Source organism: Theropithecus gelada, chromosome 3, assembly GCF_003255815.1.
Source record: "Theropithecus gelada isolate Dixy chromosome 3, Tgel_1.0, whole genome shotgun sequence".
Taxonomy (NCBI): Eukaryota; Metazoa; Chordata; class Mammalia; order Primates; family Cercopithecidae; genus Theropithecus; species Theropithecus gelada.
Genome location: NC_037670.1, coordinates 14,962,986 through 14,987,222, shown reverse-complemented (window position 1 = coordinate 14,987,222; position 24,237 = coordinate 14,962,986). Strand labels below are relative to the sequence as shown.

The following is a 24,237-nucleotide window of genomic DNA, read 5'->3' as shown; positions in this document are numbered from 1 at the left end:
AGAGTGCTCAGCCTGCCTCTCCTGGGAATACACCAGCCCCTGAAACCAAGCACAGTCACGTGACGGGGAAGATGTCTAGGACAGAGGTGCCCACCACCGAGGGCAGCAATCAGGCCCCTGGGTTTGCAATCACATCTCTGCAGTGTGTGCCAGTGCACCAGCTCTCTGCCACCTTTCTACAGGTGACATCTGATAAAGGTGAACGAGGGCCTCTCTCTGCCAACTTATCTGCAGGAACCAAATGGGTTTCCTAGGGTCTGACACCTAAGAAATGGGAGAAACACATAGAATCATCTGGAACTACCGTTACCACCACCATCAAACAATGCCGACCAACAGCAAAATGTGCCAGTGGACCATCCTACAGCTCAGCGGCCAGATGAAAAGGAATTCCAGGCCGGGAGTGGTGGCTCACACCTGTCATCCCAGCACTTTGGGAGGCTGAGGTGGGCGGATCACTAGGTAAGGAGATCAAGACCATCCTGGCCAACATGGTGAAACCCCGTCTCTATTAAAAATACAAAAATTAGCTGCACATGATGGTGCGTGCCTGTAATCCCAGCTACTCTGGAGGCTGAGGTGGGAGAATTGCTTGAACCCGGGAGGTGGAGGATGCAGTGAGCCGGGATTGCGCCACTGCGCTCCAGCCTGGGTGACAGCGTGAGACCCTGTATCCCCGCCCCCCTAAAAAGGAATTCTAGCGGGGAACTGAGAGGCTGCAGGGGAGGAATCTGAATGAGGACTGTGGTAGAATATGGGGAGAGAGAGAAAGCACAGACTGGACTATGGCCTCAGCTACGATCGTCATATGACCCTATTGTGTTCTGTTCTAGGGACATCTGAGTCTCACACTGGCCACCCAGGCTTCCCTTGTCCCAGGTTAGCATTCAACCCTTGCTGAACACAGCCACGCAGATGTCCCATCGGGCACACCTCATCCTCAACATGTCTCGAAGTGACCTCTCTGGCTGCCCTGCATTCTCTAATTCTAGCTCTCAGCTGCCAGCCAGCCAAGGGTCAACCTCTCGCCCACGTGTAATACCTGATGACTAAGACTCTCTCCCTTGGGGATACGAGGCCATCATCGGAGCCACCTGTAGGGTGCAGCCATGTCCCTTCCCAAGCTCTGTGATCTCTTCCTTGCCCAGGACAGAAGGCATGGGGAATGGCGTGTGAAGTCACCAAGACATGTTCACCTGGGATCTGTTCCACCAGAGGTGGCAGAGGATTCTCCCATCCACCCCCAGCCCCCAGCACTCACGTCCCACCATGTGGGCTTTTGAGGAGGTCCTCTCTCAAGCCTGCCCAACCCCAACGCCTGCTTCCATCCCTCATCCTCTCTCTGGACTCCCAGCTTGTCGCTTCCCGGATCACCTTCCTCACAGATGCCAGGGATCTTTCCAAATGCAGGCATAACATGTCACTCCCCTCCTCCCCCCATGATGTTCCAGGGAAACCAGCTCCCTTGCTGTACTTCAGAGCCCTCTGCAAATGGTGCTGCCTAGACAAGGTGGGGTCAGAAGCTCTCAGAGAGGCAGAACTTGCAGGGCTTGTGACAGGTATATAACCTAGTCCCTAAGCCCTGTGGGATTTTATGGTGCTCTGATGGAGCAACTCAACTCGATGGCTAAACACGGGGAGTAAAGACAGAATCATCCCAGCGCTCAGGGCTCCACCCTCCGAGTAAGCGAGCTTCCCACTCCACATCCTTAACAACGCCAGCTTCATCTTCCAGAACGTGGCATGAGAAAACCAACAGACCAGAATTCTTCGCAAAAGCCACCTTCACACAGCCGAAAGCATAATTCCACTGACATGCCATTTTACAGCCCCTCGGTCCATTCAGATACAATCTCAGTTACTTTCACATCTATTTTAAACCCACAAACGATTCCTCATTGGGGATGAAATATAAACAACAACAAAACCCACTCCAGTTATTTAGAAAATCAGACATTCTATTCTTGGCAAGGGAGATCTACTTAAAAAAAATAAATAAAAACGTCTAAAAATAATGTGGCTCAAAGCATTCGGTGATTTGAGCTAGAGGAAACGCATTCACATTTTTTTCTCATACTGTTCTCTTTCATGAACTTTATTTCCATAACTTTATATAATGTGGATCTCTGGGAAGCATGCTGCCAAAACCAAGGTGTGTGCTAGGGTGGACGCCAACACTGCTGAACCTGGTGCTCTGGCCTGGCCGGGGCCCTGGGCACGCTCCATGCTCCTGCCCGTGGCTTCCCGCCGCGCAGGGGAGAGGCGCAGTGAAGCAGCTCTTTCACTCCGCGGGCAGGCGGGCAACACCTGGCCTTGTTATTCCTGTCCCTCACTGCTCCTGGAATTCAGATGCCCGCTTCACAGCAGCTGCCGCCGCGGAGTCCGCGGTCACAGAAAGGATTAACACACATCTTGGCTGCAATTCTGCAAGCAGCCGAAAGTGTATCTTGAAGCGGAATATGAAAACACCCTTTATGTTCCATCTGCAGAAGCTTCATCTTAAATAGAGCAAGTGTTACTTTATGTTTAAAATGCGATGCCACATGGGTTTGTTTGCTCTTAGTTCGGTAACCTACTTTTTCATAAATTACATTTGAGAAGGGAAAAAAAAAAAACCCTGAAAATATTTAGGGTGAGGCGAAGCAGGCATAGCCCGGACTCAGATGAAGCAGAGCTAAGTATGCGCCCCGACAAGAACCACACCACTGTGCTGTGCACACTGGGGCGCCTGCTTCCTTTTTCCCCCGGTTATGTTTGGAGTCACCCTTTTGGGAAGGAACTCAGCGCCGTACTGTGATTCAGTCTGAGTAAGGGGCGATATACACGTATTTCAAAAGCATGAACTCAACATAACTCAAAGACATTTTCTACCATCAATTTTTTCTCAATATTCGCATAAGTAATTCACACAGAGTGTTACAGCTTTATGAGAGTTTGTCTAGCAGGTTGTGGAAATCCCCAACAAAAAAGAATGGTTAATGGTGGCATCACTCTCATTTTAGAAACTGTGAACAAATATGCCCAACATTTTGGACAATATTGCATAAAGAGATGCATTTAGCCAATAGGTGGTATGAAGTTAAAACATAACGTTAAAGAATAAAACTTCATGAAAATTATTGGCATGAACTCATAGAACATTTTCACTGGAAACACAGGGCCAGGCGTGGTGGCTTAAGTCCCAGCACTTTGTGGGGTTCAGGCGGGAGGATCACTTGAGGCCAGAAGTTCAAGACCAGCCTGGGCAACATAGTGAGACCCCCGTCTCTACCAAAAAAAAAAAAAAAAAAATTAAAAATTAGCTGGGCTTCATGGAACATGCCTGTAGTCCCAGCTACTCAGGAGGCTGAGGCAGGTGGATCACTTGAGCCCAGGAGTTCGAGGCTGCAGTGAGCTATGATGGCACCACTGTGCTACAGCCTGGGAGACAGAGCAAGACCCTGTCTCCAAAAAGAAAAAGAATACAGTCATAGGTCTATTAATATATTATCTTCATCAGTTCACAGTACAAATTTAGAGGAACCAGATGGAGATTACTAATGTACCTGAACTGCATAGGACATGTAGGCATAAAGCCTTTTTTTTTTTTTGAGATGGAGTCTCGCTCTGTCGCCCAGGCTGGAGTGCAGTGGCCGGATCTCAGCTCACTGCAAGCTCCGCCTCCCGGGTTCCCGCCATTCTCCTGCCTCAGCCTCCCGAGTAGCTGGGACTACAGGCGTCCGCCACCACGCCCAGCTAGTTTTTTGTATTTTTTTTAGTAGAGACAGGGTTTCACCGTGTTAGCCAGGATGGTCTCGATCTCCTGACCTCGTGATCCGCCCGTCTCGGCCTCCCAAAGTGCTGGGATTACAGGCTTGAGCCACCGCGCCCGGCCGGCATAAAGATTCTTTCCATTTACATCTGATAATGGATAATCAGAACCTGCTTTATTTCCAGAGAACGCAGAGCAACGCCTGAGTCATGCCCTACTTCCTATACATCACTGCAAGTGGAATCAAGACAGTAAAAAGTGGAAGCAGCCAATCTAGTACTGTTCTAAAGCTATGCTGCACAGATTAAAGTAAAATTGATTAATAATATCATTGTAGGCCAGGTGCAGTGGCTCACGCCTGTAATCCTAGCACTTTGGGAGGCTGAGGCAGGCAGATCACAAGGTCAGGAGTTCGAGACTAGCCTGGCCAATATGGTGAAACCCCATCTCTACTAAAAATACAAAAATTAGCTAAGCGTGGTGGCAGGCGCCTGTGGTCCCACCTGCTAGGGAGGCTGAGGCAGGAGAATCACTTGAACCCGGGGAGGCAGAGATGGCAGTGAGCCAAGATCACGCTACTGTACTTCAGCCTGAGCAAGAGTGAGACTCTATCTTTAAAAAAAAAAAAAAAAAAAAAAATCACTGGAGGCCAGGTGCAGTGGCTCACGCCTATAATCCCAGCACTTTGGGAAGCCAGGGTAGGTGGATCACTTGAGGTCAGTAGTTCAAGACCAGCCTGGCCAACATGGGAAAAACCCCATCTCCACTAAAAACACAAAAATTAGCCAGGCGTGGTGGCGCACGCCTGTAATCGCAACTGCTCGGGAGGCTGAGGCAGGAGAAGTGCTTTAACACGGGAAGCAGAGGCTGCAGTGAGCCAAGCCCGGGCGACAGAGCAAGACTTCATCTCAAAAAATATACATGCATGAAAAAATAATAAAAATAAAAACGTCATGGGAAGAAGGACTGATTTTTTCTGACAATTTTCCAAGTTTCAAATGGGATGAGGCGAAAACAGGGGAAGTAAAAGCAAACTGCTCCCCAACACACACACATGATGCGTTAAATAAATGAGTATGGGCTCTGAAGAGTAGAATCACCCACACTGAATCAGTGTGGAGGCAGATTAGCAACCACAAACGTGACCAAATTCGAAAGGCTCTGTCAGCATCTGAGAACTTGCAGTCCCTGGACGCAGCTGGAGGTAAGGTGCCCTCCTCCGGTTACTACCAACACTGCACAAGTTGGGTGCGGTGGCTCACACCTGTAATCACAGCTCCCAGTTTTGGGAGGCCAAGGCAGGAGGATCGCTTGAGCCCAAGATATGGGCAACACAGTGAAACCCCATCTCTACAAAAGATACAAAGGGGCCGGGCGCAGTGGCTCAAGCCTGTAATTCCAGCACTTTGGGAAGCCGAGATGGTGGATCACGAGGTCAGGAGATCGAGACCATCCTGGCTAACATGGTGAAACCCCATCTCTACTAAAAAATACAAAAAAACTAGCTGGGCGAGGTGGCAGGTGCCTGTAGTCCCAGCTACTCGGGAGGCTGAGGCAGGAGAATGGCGTAAACCCGGGAGGCGGAGCTTGCAGTGAGCTGAGATCCGGCCACTACACTCCAGCCTGGGTGACAGAGTGAGACTCCGTCTCAAAAAAAAAAAAAAAAGAAAAAAGGAAAAAAGAAGATACAAAGATAAGCTAGGTGTGGTGCGTGCCGTGCCTGTGGTCCCAGCTACTCGGGAGGCTGGGGCGGGAGGATCACTTGAGCCCAGGAGGTTGAGGCTACAGTGAGCCATGACTGTGCCACTGTACTCCAGCCTGGGCAACAGAGCAAGGCGCTGTCTCAAAAAAAACAAAACAAAAACACGTACAAACAACCAGTGTGTGTGTAGGGTTGACCCCAAATAAGTGATAGGGTAAGCGTTGCATGGATCATTCCTCTGTGTTTAGCTTCTGGCTTAAACAACAGCAGCAGCACATCCTAATCAATGTCTTACACGGAGACTGTAGTTACTCTGCACTGTGCTCAAAACTTACTTAACTAGCGGATATGCCACAAGAGCCGGCTTGAAGGAGCTAGTACTGGCCGTGAAGCAGCTCATACTGGGACAACTTGAGCACCAAAATAGTTAAGGCAGTCATAAATTATAAGTCATTGAAAAGTCTAGGAATCCAGGAGTCCACAGTCAACAGATTAGAAAAAAGAAATGGGGGACCAGGGGCGGCTCTTGCTAGAAGGAGAGTTGCACAGAGCCAATCAGTAAATGAAGAGGGAGTATAGAGATGGAAAATCAACACCACAGGGCAGGGAAGACTTGTCTGGGCAGAAATCATCAACAGATGCTCAACTAGGGCACAAGTGTTGACGAGGAAAGAGATTTGCATGGTTTGAAAGTGTTTTCCCCACCAATTGCTTACGAGTCGTGACTAAAAAAAAAAAACAAACAAACAAAAAAAACCTTAACCATCCAGTGTAGAGATCAGATAACACCTTCAATGGACAATCAAAACATAACAAATGAGAGGAAAATGAACACTGTGTGCTCAAATTTTATACTCAGCAGACACAAAATGACTTGGACAGTATTCTAGCTGAGACCACACAATCTGAATCCAATCAGGGAGATCCGGTATTTAAAAGTGAGGATCCTGGCCGGGCATGGTGGCTCATGCCTGGAATCCCAGCACTCTGGGAGGCCAAGGCAGTGGATCACCTGAGGTCAGGAGTTCGAGACCAGCCTGGTCAACATGATGAAAACTCTGTCTCTATTAAAAATACAAAAATTAGCCAGGTATGGTGGTGCGTATCTATAATTCCAGCTACTTGGGAAGCAGAAGTATGAGAATTGCTTGAACTTGGGAGGCAGAGGTTGCAGTAAGCTGAGATCACGCCACTGTACTCCAGCCTGGGCAAGAGAGCAAGATCCTGTCTCAAAAACAAAACGAAACAAAACAAAACAAAAAAAGGCAGGCATGGTTGGCTCACGCCTGTAATCCCAACACTTTCGGAGGCTGAGGCAGGCGAATCACCTGAAGTCAGGAGTCTGAGACCAGCCTGGCCAACACGGTGAAACTGTCTCTACTAAAAATACAAAATTAGCCGGGCATGGTGGTGCACACCTGTAATCCCATCTACTAGACAGGAGAATCACTTGAAGCTGGGAGGCAGAGGTAGCAGTGAGCTGAGATCGGACCACTGCACTCCAGCCTGGGCGAAAAGAGCAAAACTCTGTCTTCAAAAAAACAAAAAGGAAGATTTTGTATTCCTGACTATTCATCCTTGTTTAGGATTTCTGATGTGGGTTCATGCCTGTGCCAATTCTTTATTGCAGTACTAAATGGATTTACTTATTTCTTTTTAGAGAGGAATAAAATGATTTCATCTACCTCCGGCAGTTAATCCAGTGCTTGCTGAGGGAGGTAAGGGGGAAAATGGAGATATGTGTTAACAGGAGAAATATTATCAACATTTTGCTTCACAGTGAGGTCCCTGGCAACCTCCATTTTAGAAAATGATAGACATGGCTGGAGACGTGTCTCCAAAAAGAGTTGCAACCAGAAATCCGAACACTGTTTTTTTTTCTTGGAGGATGGGTTCTCCTTTAGACACAGCACAAATACAACTTCATCTTATATATAAGTCTAGAATGGATTGCTCAGAGGACATTGATTTTTTTCATACTAAAAAGTCAGAAGCGACTGCTGACCTCTGAGTAATATAATACAAGATCTTTAGGAAGAAGAGCTCATGAGGAAGATGGGAAGGCTGGCTGAGGAGGTTGGAGAAAGGCCAGATGCTGTGAAAGGGAAAAGACTGGATGCAGCTTCAGAAGGCAGAAGCTTCTGGATCATCGGCCTCTACAGAGACTCAAGGACACGAAGACGGGGCAAAGGTCACAGCATCCGCAGGAAGATGCAATGACGTCAGATGGGCCTCTTAGTACCTGCGCATCCCCGGGAAGTCCCCTCACCTCTTTCTGCAGTATCTCTTGGAGCTGTGGTATTCTCATCTGTGCAGAGTGTCTGCTCCACAGGTTTCGGGGGGTACCGTCTTTCCAGTGTTCTGGAGAGAAACACTGGCTGCTGAGGTGCCCCAGTCTAGTCACATGGAGCAAATGGGTTCAATAACGCACTGGCTTGCACCTGCAGTCCCAGCTACTTGGGAGGCTGAGGTGGGAAGACTGCTTGAGCACAGGAGTTCGAGACCAGCCTGGGAACATGGCAAGATCCCATCTCACACACACACACACACAAAATTCAGAACACACACTAACAAAAATGCGCCCACACACTCCTCAACAGGCCATTTTCTGGGTACTTGTTTTCTGGAAATAAAATCCACACATGCGATTGTTCAGCCTGTAGTCAGCATTGTTTGGTGCACTTTCCATGTATCCATCTATATATTCAGCTCGACACTTCTGTCATAGCCTTTCTTTCCCCAGTCCCAGAGTCCTCAAAGGAAAAACTGTCAATCTCCTATTACCTAAGGGAACATACCTGTAGAATATACTCTCTTTTCCTCTATCTTTTAAGACCTTAAACAGAATACTGAGCACCTCAGTCCGAAGTGCTGACATTTCTCCTATAGTTTAAGTTGCAGCCATCAGGACTGATCCATCAGAGAACACACACAGCTGGTCACTGTTGATGCAAAAACAATCGCAAAGGCACTTCCGGTTTCCACTCCAGCACGTCTAAGAGCTTGGAGGTCGTCATTCCCTTTTAACAAAATCAGCTAAACAAATGGAAACAAGCTAAAATAAGAAACAGTGATTCTGAGATTCATGACAGAATTAAGCTCACAGGGTAGAGATGTGCCCTGAAAACTAGACAGACAGGTGGATGCAGAGACTCACAGTTCACACGGAGCAGAGACCAATGCTGGGGCCATTCCTGGCAGAAACTCTTACACTGCAATGGATGAATTGCTGGGGACTTGGCATGGAGGAGTCTGAGAGTTCAAAACTTCAGGGGGTCAGTCTTTGGGGGCAGTCCCCACACTTTCATGAGTTTTATGTCTAGAAGTCCCACCACCTTCTCACTGGGGAGGTTGGAGAAGATTCCCCTGGGGCTTCTGGTGGAGGCGGTGGGAGGCAAACATTCTAAAGTATGCCCAGAGCTTTGTTCTGTTCCAGCTATGTTCTCTGTACGGAAGGCCAGGCCTCAAGGGAATCTGCTGTAATAAAGCCTTATCCGACCAGGGAAAGGGCGACTTGCTAACTCCAGCCCCCTCCAGTCTTCCTGTCTCAGGCAGAGGGAGGGGAAAAAAAAAAAAGACTCAGAAACTCTTCTGAAAGGCATCCCAGGAACTCTGGCCTATCACTCCACACCCATCCAAACACAGGGATTTAAACATAAGAGGAAGATTCTTCCCTTCCCCAGTACTTAACCACCAAGTTAACCATCAACATGGCTCCGGGACAGTATCTGTGGGTTACAGCACAGAGTCATACGTAAGACACAGGCTTCATTTAGAAGAATTTTCTTGGGAAAACCAAAGACAACAACAGAGACAAACAAGGACATCGGAGGAAAATCGAAGCCTCTGACTCTGCTACAGATACAGCTTCCTCTATCGTTAAATCCATGCTAACTCCTAGCCAGATAAACACAAATCCTCACACACAAGGCTCATCTACCTCAGTTCCTATTACCCGACACGTCATGTTCAGCTTCTAAAAGCAACAAACATTACAGGCATGCTAAGAAAAAACAATCTGAAGAGACAAAGCAAGCATCAGAACCAGATTCAGATGTGGGAGAGAATCTGGAATTATCAGACAGAGAACTGCCAACCACTATGACTAATACGCTGAGGGTTCCGTTGGAAAAAGTGGGCATTACCCAAGAAGAGATGGGTAATGGAAGCAGAGAGATGGTGTGTTAGTCCGTTTTGTGTTGCTTATAAAGAATACCTGAGCCTGGGTAATTCATTAATAAAGGAGGTTTAGGCTGGGCGTGGTGACTCACGCCTGTAATGCCAGCACTTTGGGAGATCGAGGCGGGTGGATCATCTGAGGTCAGGAGTTCGAGACCAGCCAGACCAATATGATGAAACCCTGTCTCTGCTAAAAACACAAAACTAGCTGGGCGTGGTGGCACATGCCTGTAATCCCAGCTAATCAGGAGGCTGAGGCAGAAGAATTGCTTGAACCCAAGAGGTGGAGGTCGCAGTGAGCCGAGATCGTGCCATTGCACTCCAGCCTGGGTGACAGAGCAAAACTCTGTTTCTAAAAACATAATAAAAATAAAAAATCAAGGAGGTTTATTTGGCTGATGGTTCTGCATGGTACCAGCATCTGTTTGGCTTCTGGTGAGCCCTCAGGAAACTTTTACTCAAGGCAGAAGGCAAAGTTGGCATAGGTATGTCACATGGTGAGAGAGGGAACAAGAGAGTTGGAGGGGTGCCCTCTCTGTTAAGCAACCAGATTTTTTTTTTTTTTTTGAGACGGAGTCTTGCTCTGTCGCCCAGGCTGGAGTGCAGTGTCATGATCTCAGCTCACTGCAAGCCCCGCCTCCCAGGTTCATGCCATTCTCCTGCCTCAGCCTCCTGAGTAGCTGGGACTATAGGCGCCCGCCACCACGCCCGGCTAATTTTTTGTATTTTTAGTAGAGACAGGGTTTCACCGTGTTAGCCAGGATGGTCTCAATCTCCTGACCTTATAATCTACCTGCCTCGGCCTCCCACAGTGCTGGGATTACAGGCGTGAGCCACCGCGCCCGGCAAGCAACCAGATCTTTATGTGGCCTAATACGGTGAGAACTCACTTATTACTCCAACGAGGGCACCAAGCCATTCACAAAGGATCTGCCCCCATGACACAAAAACCTCCCACTAGGCCCCACCTCCAATAGTGGTGGCCACGTTTCAACATAAAATTTGGAGCAGACAAATATCCAAAATATATCAAATAGAAACTCAAAGATTCAAAAAGAAATACTAGAAATCAAAAACACTGAAATGAAGAAGCAAAGAATGCCTTTGATAAGTTCACCAGTAGACTGGACACGACCAAGGGAAGGATGAATGAGCTTGAAGATATGCCAGCATAAACTTCCGAAACTGAAATGCAAGGAGAACAAAGAACGACAAATGAAACAGAATATCCAAGAACTGTGGGGACATTACAAAAGGTGTAAATACCCATAATGGAAATACCAGGAGAAAAAGAGAGAAGGGAACAAAAAGAATACAAACTGATGTGATAATATCTGAGAATCTTCCAGAGTTAATGACAGACACCAAACCATAGACCCGAAAAGCTCAGAGAAAACAAGACAGGATGAATACTAGAAAATCTACACCTTCGTATAGCACATTCAAACCGGTAATCCTAGCACTTTGGGAGCAAAAAGAAAAATCTTTTTTTTTTTTTTTTTTTGAGACCGAGTCTCCCTCTGTCGCCCAGGCTGGAGTGCAATGGCGCGATCTCGGCTCACGGTGACCTCCGCCTCCCGGGTTCAAGTGATTCTCCTGCCTCAGCCTCCTGAGTAGCTGGGATTACAGGCGTGCACCACCATACCCAGCTAATTTTGTAATTTTAGTAGAGATGGGGGTTTCACCATGTTGGCCAGGGTGTGTTTCGAAATCCTGACCTCAGGTGATCCACCCACCTCAGCTTCCCAAAGTGCTTGGATTATAGGCGTGAGCCACCGTGCCCGGCCAAGAAAAATCTTAAAAGAAGCCAGAAGAAAAGAGCACCTTGCTTCTAGAAGAACAATGATAATAATGACATCTGACTTCTATTTACAAACCATGCAAGCAAGAAGAGAGTGGAGTAAAATACTTAAGTGTTGTAAGAAAAAAATTCACCAACATAGAATTCTTCAGTAAAATCATCCTTCAAAAGTGAGGAAGAGATAAAGACATTCTCAGACAAACAAAAACTGAGGGAATTGGTTGCCAGTAGGTCTGACTTGCGAAAAGATGTTAAAAGAAGTTCTTCAGAAACAAAAATCACATAGGTCAGAACTTTGAATCTACATAAAGAAAGGAACAGGGCTGGGGGCGGTGGCTCACACCTGTAATTCCAGCACTTTTGGGAGGCTGAGGCGGGCGGATCACTTGAGGCCAGGAGTTCGAGACCAGCTTGGCCAACATGGTGGAACTCTGTCTCTACCAAAAATATAAAAATTAGCCAGGTGTGGTGGCGCACGCCGGTAATCTCAGCTACTCGGGAGGCTGAGGCATAAGAATTGCTTGAACCTGGGAGGCGGAGGTTGTAGTGACCCACGTTCGCTCCACTGCACTGTAGCCTGGGTGACAGAGCACTCCATGTCAAAAATAAAAAAGACAACATTCTGGATATTTTAATGTCACATATTTTCAGTGAGGTACGATGTAGTCTTCCAATACCTAAGGAAGTATTTAGTAAAGATGTCTCCTCCAAAAAGTGTAACAAAGTATTCAGGCCCAGCATGGTGGCTCATACCGGTAATCCTAACACTTTGGGAGGCTGAGGAGGGTGAATCACAAGGTCAGGAGTTCGAGACCAGCCTGGCCAACAGAGTGAAACCCCGTCCCTACTAAAAATACAAAAAATTAGCTGGGCCTAGTGGTGGGTGCCTATAATCCTAGCTACTCAGGAGGCTGAGGCAGAAGAATCACTTGAACCCAGGAGGCAGAGGTTGCAGTGAGCCAAGATTGCGCCACTGCACTCCAGCCCAGGCTACAGAAGTGAGACTCCGTCTCCAAAAAAAAAAAAAAGTATTCATTATATGAAAGAGTAGGGAGACCCAGGGCTTAGGTGACAATTCTCTTATTAGGACTGACAAATTGATTCAGGAAGGAAATTAAATGTTTATTTCCCATTTGCCTTTTGATTAGCAATTAAACTGACTTAGTGTATCTACTCTACACAAGTACTGTCGAGTTAAAGCACAGGATTTGCAATAAAGAGAAAATATTTCCCAAGTTGGGTTTTAATGCACTAGTCTTATTTTAGCTAAAAGGACAATGTTAATTTATTCAACTGTATCAATTATGTATCACAAATAATTGATCAATTTTGCATCTATATACAGATGACGAGTGCTTGTTTCCTTTCTATTTTTTTGAGACGGAATGGAGTCTCACTCTGTCACACATGCTGGAGTGCAGTGGCGTGACCTCAGCTCAGGGCAACCTCTGCCTCCTGGGTTCAAGCCATCCTCCTGCCTCAGTCTTACGAGTAGCTGGGACTACAGGGATGCACCACCACGCCCGGCTACTTTTTGTATTTTTAGTAGAGACTGGGTTTTGCCATGTTGGCCAGGCTGGTCTTGAACTCCTGACCTCATGTGATCCATCCGCCTCAGTCTCCCAAAGTGCTGGGATTACAGGCGTGAGCCACCACGCCCAGCGGCACTTGTTTTCTTTATATCTGAATGTAACACAACATTAAAAGATTAAGAGTTTTCTACAACTTACTATATCAAGTAAATTAGCATTAATTATTCATCTTCCTTCTTCACTGATTAGTAGATGAAGGTTAAAATACAACCATTTTCATGCTAACAAAAATAAAAACAGGTGGATTATCAATAACGAATAAGGCTGACAACGACTTATTCCCTATGATACTACTAATTAACTGTAGGCATTTTTATTCAAGGCTTAAAAAATGCTACATCTGGACTTTTAAACATTTCTTTAAAAATATTAAAATATGGGGCCGGGCATGGTGGCTCACGCCTGTAATCCCAGCACTTAGGGAGGCCAAGGTGGGTGGATCACCTGAGGTCAGGAGTTCGAGAACTGCCTGGCCAATATGGCGGAACCCCGTCTACTAAAAATACAAAAATTAGCCGGGCATGGTGGCACGTGACTGTAATGCCAGCTACTCAGGAGGCTGAGGCAGGAGAATTACTTGAATCCGGGAGGCAGAGGTTGCAGTGAGCTGAGATCGCACCACTGCACTGCAGCCTGGGTGACAGAGCAAGACACTGTCTCAAAAAAATAAAAATAAAAATAAATAAATAAACCTGCTGTCAGGGTGCGGAGGCTCACGCCTGTAATCCCAGCACTCTGGGAGGCCTAGACGGGTGGATCACCCGAGGTAAGGAGTTTGAGACCAGCCTGGCCAACATGGCAAAATCCCATCTCTACTTAAAAAAAAAAAAAATACAAAAATTAGCTGGGAATGGTGGCATGTGCCTGTAATCCCAGCTACTTGGGAGGCTGAGGCAGGAGAATCGCTTGGGCCTGGGAGGTGGAGGTTGCAGTGAGCAGTGATCACGCACTGCACTCCAGCCTGGGTTACAGAATGAGACTTTGTCTCAAAAAAAAAAAAAAAAAGTCAGGTGGCATCCCTCCTCAGTTGACAACCTCCAGAGGCCCCACCTGCACCCGGGGTTAAGAGGTAGAGCCCTTGCCAGGACCCTCGAAGCCCTACACGACCCAGCCTCGTGCCTTCTGTCGGCAGACCTCATTCTCGCCTGCCCCTCAGCCACACTGGCGTACATGCGTGACCCAAGCCCACTAAAGCCTCAGGGCCTTTGCACTTGCCAGCTCCCACTAGAATGTTCTCCCCAGACACCTGCCTGATGAGTTCCCCCAATGCATGTCCCTGACCACCCTACCTAAGCCAGCTGCATCCCACCCCTTCTATCACTTGGTGGCCCCTTGCCTTTCTACTACCTGGATATTAGACTTGTTTATCTGTCCACCCCACTAGAATGTTAGTTCCCTGATGGCAGGGACTTCTGTTTCATTGATTTACCCCTAGTGACTAGAACAATGCCTACAAGACAGGCCATGCTCATTTAAATGAGCACACTGGGCCGGGCGCGGTGGCTTATGCCTATACTCCCAGCACTTTGGGAGGCCAAGACGGGTGAATCACCTGAGGTCAGGAGTTCAAGACCAGCCTGGCCAACATGGTGAAACCCCATCTCTACTAAAAATACAAAAAATTAGCTGGGTGTGGTGGTGGGCTCCTGTAATCCCAGCTACTCCGGAGGCTGAGGCAGGAGAATCACCAGAACCTGGGAGGTGGAGGTTACAGTGAGCTGAGATCGCGCCACTGCACTCCAGCCTGGGCAACAGAGCAAGATTTTGTCTCAAAATAAACAAACAAATAAATGAGCACACTGATATTTAAATATGAAAGAAAAACTACTGCAATTTCTTATTAGATATTTGGTTTTATGTCCTTTTCAGAATACCAAGAGATAACTACCCACCCCCTCAAACTAAGGGACAATTTTCCCCACGAACCACGAAGACACAAACTCTGTACCCAATCCCAGTACTCCAGTCTTCATCTTCCTCCCTGGCTCACGGCTCCACGGTGGTGCCAAGGCTCATGTGTGGAATGTTACATTTTAAAAAGCAGTGCACAAAGTCTATAGGCACAGGTTTTAATTACGTAAAAACAGGCATTTAAAAATAATAGAGAGAGAAATTGAGTTTGACGTTTATTAGGTTCATTTCTCAGTAAAGGTATACATTTAAAAAACACATAAAGTATATTTTAATTCCCATTTTAAAATGAAAGTATGTTTCTAAGTTTCCTGGGGGACTTGTAAGCTATTTTAAAATGTTAATATGAAATGGGAAATTAGGCAGGAGAATAAACATGGCATAAGATTAAAATGTTTAATCAAATATATTAAGGAGAAAAAGAGAGACCTCAGTAGGTCACAAATTTCTATAGTTATAAAAATGGAAGCTACTAACAGCCCTGCCTTCGAGTTTAAATGCCTGAGTCACACAGATCACCTTCAGTGCACCCAAGAGTTATAGGAACAGACTTACTCTGGAGTCTAAAAGTCCAGCTTCGTTGTAGAGCTCACCATTTAATGTGCCTCTTTAGTCACCTAGTAATTGTTATTTTACCTTTGAACCCATACTTCTAAGATATTAGTCAGTTTTGTTTTAAATAACTCAAAACCTTTTAGTCCTAGTAATACTAATTCGTATTTCAATTTGAAATAAGAACATACAAACCCAGAATCTGCAGCCTGGCACACAAAATAATGAGGCTCCATAAGGGTTTTTTGTTTGTTTGTTTGCTTTTTTGAGACAGAGTCTCGCTCTGTCACTCAGGCTGGAGTACACTGGCACGATCTTGGCTCACTGCAACCTCTGCCTTCTGGGTTCAAGCAATTCTGTCTCAGCCTCCCGAGTAGCTGGGACTGACTACAGGCACCTACCACCACGCCTGGCTAACTTTTGTATTTTTAGTAGAGACAGGGTTTCACCATATTGGTCAGGCTGGTCTCGAACTCCTGACCTCAGGTGATCTGCCCGCCTCGGCCTCCTAAAGTGCTGGGACTACAGGCGTGAACCATCGTGCCTGGCCAAGTTTTTAAAAATTTATCTTCGGCCAGGCGCGGCAGCTCACGCCTGTAATCCCAGCAGCACTTTGGGAGGCTGAGGCGTGCGGATCACGAGGTCAGGAGATCGAGACCATCCTGGCTGACACAGTGAAAACCCATCTCTACTAAAAAATACAAAAAATTAGCTGGGTGTGGTGGTGGGCGCCTGTAGTCCCAGCTACTCGGGAGGCTGAGGCAGGAGAATGCTGTGAACCCAGGAGGAGGAGCTGGCAGTGAGCCGAGATGGCGCCACTGTACTCCAGCCTGGGCGACAGAGCAAGGCTCCATCTCTGGGGGGGAAAGAAAAAAAAATTATCTCCCATGATCCTCTCCATGAGCCCTAAATCCCAGGTCAGTGGAAATATCCCATCCCCTCTCTCTGTTCCCTTCCCCAGAAAATATCACCCTTTCCACTTCCAATGCTGACCATGGGGATATTACACATCACCTGACACTCAGTTTCCCTCCACTCCCACATAGGTGGGATCATCTCTTCCCATGAAATCCTGTAGCCTTTGTATCATTTTACTCTTGCATTCCACCCTTAATAGTATTAAAGCTATGTGTATAAATGTGCACATGTGTATGTGTGTATTTTTTCATCATCTCCTTTACTGCACTGCAGATATCTTGAAGGTGGGGACCAAGTCTTATTAACACTGTAAATGAGGACCTTGATTTTAAGAAAGCCCAGATAAACCCGATTCATTGGATTAGAGCGCAATACTCTCATCTGATACACTAATTTAGTCAATCAACAAACATTTCTAAACTCATCCTTAACTACATCCAATTCTCACATCCTTGCCTCACGAGAAGTTATCACTGAGGTGGGCAGGGGTGGCACAGGTGTGGTAACTGCTGCTAGCTACCCTGCTTGTATCCCCCTCCAGCAGACGCCAATGAAGGACCACCGGGACACCTTCCCTCAGCTTCAGTCCTGTTCTTGAGACATTGCAGCAGCACAGCCGTTCACAGTTCCTGTCCGGGTTTTACAGAAGGGCTTGTCCCAAGGCCATTTTTTATACTGAACCAAATTCTGGCTTCCTGGATCCTCCTTCAATTGGACTGAAGGAACGATACACAGGTCTAAATCCTCCTCTCCGCAGCCATAAAAAGGGAAATCATGTCTTTTGCATGGATGCAGCTGGAGGCCAGTATCCTTAGTGAATTAACGCAGGAACAGAAATCCAAATACCACATATCTCACTTGTAAGTGGGAGCTCCACACTGGGTCCTCGTGGACATAAAGATGGGAACCACAGCCGGGCGCGGTGGCTCAAGCCTGTAATCCCAGCACTTTGGGAGGCTGAGACGGGCGGATCACGAGGTCAGGAGATCGAGACCATCCTGGCTAACACAGTGAAACCCCGTCTCTACTAAAAATACAAAAACTTAGCCGGGCGAGGTGGCAGGCGCCTGTAGTCCCAGCTACTCGGGAGGCTGAGGCAGGAGAATGGCGTGAACCCGGGAGGTGGAGCTTGCAGTGAGCTGAGATCCGGCCACTGCACTCCAGCCTGGGTGACAGAGCGAGACTCCGTCTCAAAAAAAAAAAAAAAAAAAAAAAAAGATGGGAACCACAGACACTGGGGACTATGAGCGGGGGTGGGAGAGAGGGGAATAAGGGTTGAAAAAGTAACTATTGTGTGCTATGCTCACTACCTGGGTGACAGGATCAGTCATACTCCAAACATCCGCATCACACGATATACCCAGGTAACAAACCCACGCATGCACCCCCCGAGTCAAAATACAAGTTGAAAGTAAAATAAATAAATGCATAAATAGGCCAGGCGTGGTGGCTCATGCCGGTAATCCCAGCACTTTGGGAGGCTGAGGCGGGTGAATCACTTGAGGTCAGGAGTTCCAGACCAGCCTGGCCAACATGGTGGAACGCTGTCTCTACTAAAAGTACAAAAATTAGCCGGGTGTGGTGGCAGGCACCTCTAGTCCCAGCTACTCGGGAGGCTGAGGCAGAATGGGGTGAACCCAGGAGGCGGAGCTTGCAGTGAGTGGAGATCACGCCACTGCACTCCAGCCTGGGCGACACAGTGAGACTTCGTCTCCAAAAAAAAAAAAGAAAATGAAGTGCCCTATAAGGTTTTAGAGGGAGTGAAGAGACTGGAAAGGTCTAAGGCTGAGCGCTGTGAGTTTCGTGGTGAATGTCCCACTATCCATGGAATCAAGGACTTTGAATTTAAACCCCAACTTTGCTCCTTACCTGTTGTGCGTACTCCTTAGTTGGATGAAATCAGACAAGTCACTTAACCTAAGCTTCCATTTTCTTGTCCATAAAATGGGAATAATATCTCTTACCTGAGAGGACTGCTGTGAAAACTAAATGAGACTCCTGAATTTCGTATTTCCATTAATGCTAATAAAATTCATTTACTGTGCAAAGCGCACTGAGTCAGAGCCAACTAAAACTCTTCACAGGGTCATGGCGAGGTTACGAGGCAGTGCACGTGGGAAGTGCTGGAAAGTGTGTGGCATGCTATCTGAAAAATCTCTCCCCAACCAGGACCCAATTCTGGTTTTCAGATACCTTTTTTTTTTTTTTTTGAGAGTCTCGCTCTGTCGCCCAGGCTGGAGTGCAATGGCACCATCTCGGCTCACTGCAACCTCCACCTCCTGGGTTCAAGCAATTCTCCTGCCTCAGTCTCCCGAGTAGCTGAGATTACAAGCATATGCCATCAAGCCCAGCCAGTTTTTGTATTTTTAGTAGAGACGGGGCTTTGTCATTTGGCCAGGATGGTCTTGAACTCCTGACCTCAAGTGATCCGCCCGCCTCAGCCTCAGATACATTCTTGTGTGAACAGTTGAGGAGAATAAGGCAGCAATCAGATGTTAATGGCATTGCTTCCAGACTGCCTGAATATTCCAGAGTACCAGAAAACACTGGTCAAATAACTGCTACTCCAACAGATTTCACAGCTGGGTATGTGGCCGGGTGCAGTGGCTCACCCCTGTAATCCCAGCACTTTGGGAGGCCGAGGAGGGTGGATCACAAAGTCAGGAGTTCAAGACCAGCCTGGCCAACATGGTGAAACCCTGTCTTTACTAAAAAAACAAAAATTAGCTGGGCATGGTGACGTGCACCTGTAGGTCCAGCTACTCAGGAGGCTAAGGTGGGAGAATTGCTTGAACCCAGGAGGTGGAGGTTGTAGTGAGCCGAGATCACGCCATGGCACTCCAGCCTGGGTGACACAGCAAGACTCCATCTCTCAAAAAAAAACAAAAAACAAAAACAAAAAACTTAGGTATGTACAGCTAGCCTCTTGAATTATTACAATGCCTATTTTACTGATTTTAGTATGAATTCATTAGGATATCTCATATTAGCTCACTTAATTCTTTTTGGTTTTGGTGGTATAATATACATAAGTTTACCAAAAGTAACATTAGCACATTCACAATATTGTGTAACTGTCACCACTACCCAGTTTAAAACCATCTTCCTCACCTTAACAGATGCCATTAAGCAGCCATTCCCTGTTCCCCTCTCCCCCTTGAAGCCTCAAAATCTGCTTTCTATGTGGATTTGCCGACGCTGGGCGTTTCATATAAACAAAATCATACAATAAATGGCCTTTTTATCTGGCTTCATTGACTTGGCACATGTCCAAGGTTCACCTGCATAGCAGCATGTAGTGGCACTTCATCCTTTTTCGTGGCTAAATAATATTCCATTTTGTTTTTCCACTTATCAGCAGGTGGACATTTGGGCTGCCTCCACCTTTTGGCTATTGTGAGTTGTGCTGCTCTGAACATTTGTGGTCAAGACTATGTGTGGGCCGGGTATTGTAGCTCACACCTGTAATCCCAACACTTTGGGAGGCTGAGGTGGGCGGATCACCTGAGGTCAGGAGTTTGAGACCAGCCTGACCGACATGGAGATACACCATCTCTACTAAAAATACAAAATTAGCGGGGCGTGGTGGCGCCTGCCTGTAATTCCAGCTACTTGGGAGGCTGAGGCAGGAGAAGGGCTTGAACCCGGGAGGCAGAGGTTGTGGTGAGGTGAGATTGTACCATTGCACTCCAGTCTGGGCAACACAGCGAGACTCTGTCTTAAAAAAATAACAATAAATAAATAAATAAAAAAGACTGTGTGTGGGCTTATGTTTCATTTCCCTTGGATCAGTGTCTAGAATGGAATTCTTGGTCACACGGTAATTCTATGCTTGAGTTTTAAGGAACTGGCAGATGGCTCCAATGTGGCTGCCCCACTTTACATGCCCACCAGCAATGGTTGAGGGTTCCAATTTCTCCACATCTTTGCTGACACTTGTTATTGTCTGACTTAATTGTGGCCACTCTATTGGGTGTGCTGTAGCTAGCTTGTGGTTGGGATTTGTGTTTTCCTAATGGCTAATGATGTTACGCATCTTTTCATGTGCTTGTTGGCACTCTTACTTTTAACAGTTTTGTTAAGTCACTGGGAAGAGGAAAGAGTACATAAGGAAGTGCATTTACTCCCAATTTGCTACAGACCAAAAACCTTCTAGAACCCCACCTGCACTAACAAAGACTCTAACCCCCCACCAGAACTGTCTACCCTCCACCGTGGCACCATGGTGTGCTTGGGAATGCGTCTGGCATGGCCAGGCCTCACTCGCTTCATGATTCCAGCTGCATCCATCTTTGAGTATCCCTCTCTTCAACCTGTCACGTGGGCTACGCCCTTTGCTGCTACCTGTGCGTCTGAGCACAGCAGCTCTTTTTTGGCATGCTCTAAACTCCCACTCCCCATTTGGGTGTCATCACCTAGTGTTTTTGTTCCTGACCCTTCACGCAGGCCCAGCACGGTGCTGTGAAAAAGTAACAAATCCACACCTATTTGTAAGAGGATGTAAGTAGCTCTTGTGAACAAGGATGGTGATGATGGCAGAGGCACAGCCCCAGGTCCTTGGCGCCACCCCCTCACCACGACAGGCCAGTTGTCCGGCCCAGTTGTTGCAGCCCCTTGGCCAGCTGCCCTTTGGCTAGGGCTGAAGCGTGAGGACAGGGACGCTTACGCCCTCTCCATCTTGAGTTACTAGAACACACAATATATTTCAAGGACAAACAGACCAATTTGAGTAACATGAAAATTGGGTTTAAACAATTTTCTGTTCATACACTTAAAAATCCAAAGATTTAAGAGAAAAGCATAATAAAGTCACAATGAAAAACAGGCAATGATGTTTCAGATTTACACTTAGGATGTGCCAAGCAAGCAATCTGGAGGCACTAAGTGTTAAATTGGCTAATCTTGATTTGATGATTCAGCTTTTATGTAAATAATATTTACTAATTTTAGTACATTGAGTGTATATATACTCACTTCAAAGCTGAGAGAAGGAATGTTCTCCTTTTAACTTTTGTAAACAAGTGCAATTTAAAATACAGAACATCTCCCTAAACTTTAGGAATGTATACATACTTATACCAATGTGCCTACATGACATATGGACTTACACAGTACATGCTCTTACAGGTTTTTTTTTGAGGGGGGGGGACGGAGTTTTGCTCTGTTGCCCAGGCTGGAGAGCAAAGGTGTGACCTCAGTTCACTGCAACCTCCGCCTCCTGGGTTCAAGCGATTCTCCTGCCTCAGTCTCCCAAATAGCTGGGATTACAGGTGCCCGCCACCATGCCCAGCTAATTTTTTTGTGGGGTTTAATTTACAGGTTTTATAAATTATAAGCCTACCTTTCTCTCTAATTATTCTAGCTGAGATCTTTCCTGCTCCAAAAGGGAGAAGACAGAAGACCATCCACCCAAAAACTGAGATAAAAAAAGCCACCTGCAAGGTCTAAAGGCATTTACCAAGTGCTTGCTTCCAGGAAAAAATTATTTTCCAAACCTCAGACTGAAATTACTCAAGGAAAAAAGCTGGAATAAATGATCGCATTATAACTGCTTCTAAGTAAAACCGGCAAAATTGTGATTACAGATGAGAAAAATCCAACAAAATACAGACTCATATTCACGTGTTGAGCCAGTGTGGACCATATGATGGTTTGCGATTAAACATAATCCTTTATTTTGCTGAAGTCTAATGGGCATGAAAATCTGACAGCCATAAAGTAAAGCACGTTAGAAAAGCACAGTCCAGGTGCAGTGGCTCATGCCTGTAATCTCAGCACTCCAGGAGGCTGAGGTGGGAGGACTGCTTGAGCCCAGGAGTTTGAGACCAGCCCGGGCAACATAGAAAGACCCCATCTCTAAAAAAAGTTTTGTTTTTTAAAAAAGCACATCTTTTGGACATACAGCAAATTAAGTTGGCAGGCTAGGTCATATACCTGGTAGGTAGCCTGGAGTCAGATGAACCAGCCACTGACCAGATATGCGACCTCAGCAAGTTACTGCCTTTGTACCTCAGTCTCCTCATCTGTAAAATGGAAATAATAAGCATGGGCCTCACAGTGCTGTCATGACGATTATAGGAGTGAATATTACATTTATAATGTGCTTAGAACTGTGCCTGGCATATAGCAGGTACAGTGTTCAGTAAATAAAATCTCCTCTTGTTTCTTTGCTATTTTTGTGGAAGAATTTTAATCTCTTTAAAGTGAGTCTAACCTGTAACTAAAAGATAAGTGATTTTGGTCAATTATAACTGCTGTGGCTCAGCTCAGCTCTTTCCCTACTGTGGTATAAATTCTATTATCCAGATCTTAGGAATATATTTGTAATATTTTTGTGAATTAGTTCAAAAATGTTTCAAAATTTATTTTATTTTATTTTATTTTTTAAAGACAGAGGCTGGCTCTGTCACCCAGGCTGGAGTGCAGTGGTGTGATCATGGCTCACTGCAACCTCTGCATCCCATGTTGAAATGATTCTCATGCCTCAGCCTCCCGAGTAGCTGGGATTACAGGTGCACACCACCATGCCCGGCTAACTTTTGTATTTCTAGTAGAGATGGGGTTTTGCCGTGTTAGTCTGGCTAGTCTCAAACTCCTGGCCTCAGATGATCTGCCCGCCTCGGCCTCCCAAAGTGTTGGGATTACAGGCGTGAGCCACCGTGCCTGGCTTCTGCTCTAATTTTTAGACCAAAGACTGTCAGATTGGATTATGAGTATCAGTAAATCTATAATATAGTTTTTAAAAATTGCATAATCCATAAGCATTCTATCAATGATTAAAGGAAATCTATGATTTTCTAGGTTCCCTGATAGTCAGGAGATAAAAACTTCTGTTTTGTGCCCAATTTAAGAAACTGGCCCAAACAATAAATGATTCAAAATGCAATGACTGACTAAACTGCAACAAAATAACAGCCTCAATTTACACAATGGTGAGCTCTAAAAAGCTCAAAGCAAATTTATAAACTCCCCAAAGAAAGTCTGTTATTTCCTGAGAAGTCAAGGAGAACAACCTTTACTTTTCTCTGCTTTAAGGATGAAAAAACTGATTCAAAGGTTCTTTTAAAGATTTTGGCAAAACATTTTCCCCTTACCATTTCTGTTTTCCCTTTCACCTTTTCAAAATTTTCTGAGTTATAAAAATAAACTTGCTTGATTTAGGAACAAAACTGGAAGTTTATGAAAATGTCAGCTTCCTCTTTTAAATGGGCACTGCTGGGTAGGTGTGCTGCCTTGAACTGAACGTGTACAGGTGATGAAGGATTTACCTTTATCACGTGTGATAAAGGATTTAACACGTGATAAAGTCACATGAGTGACTTCAGGTACACACACTGACCACCTGTTGAGTGGCATGAATTTGACCCTATGACCTATTATTTAACAATTAAACAGCGGGAGCGGCTGGGCAAAGTGGTTCACGCCTATAATCCGAGCACTTTGGGAGGCTGAGGTGGGTGGAACATTTGAGGTCAGGAATTCGAGACCAGCCTGGCCAACATGGTGAAACCCCGTCTCTACTGAAAAAGAAAAAGAAGGCCGGGCGCGGTGGCTCAAGCCTGTAATCCCAGCACTTTGGGAGGCCGAGACGGGCAGATCACGAGGTCAGGAGATCGAGACCATCCTGGTTAATATGGTGAAACCCCGTCTCTACTAAAAAGTACAAAAAAAAAAAACTAGCCGGGCAAGGTGGCGGGCGCCTGTAGTCCCAGCTACTTGGGAGGCTGAGGCAGAAGAATGGCGTGAACCCGGGAGGCATAGCTTGTAGTGAGCTGAGATCTGGCCACTGCACTCCAGCCTGGGCGATAGAGCGAAACTCCGTCTCAAAAAA

The 24,237-nt window shown here is 46.3% G+C and overlaps 1 protein-coding gene and 1 pseudogene across 1 annotated transcript in view; one reads left to right on the top strand and one right to left on the bottom strand.

Annotated features, from left to right (window-relative positions):
• The window catches only part of BAIAP2L1 (BAI1 associated protein 2 like 1), a 112,125-nt gene that overhangs the window by 29,890 nt on the left and 57,998 nt on the right, over positions 1-24,237 (bottom strand). The window lies entirely within an intron of this gene.
• On the top strand, positions 2,912-2,961 carry LOC112621923 (annotated as a pseudogene).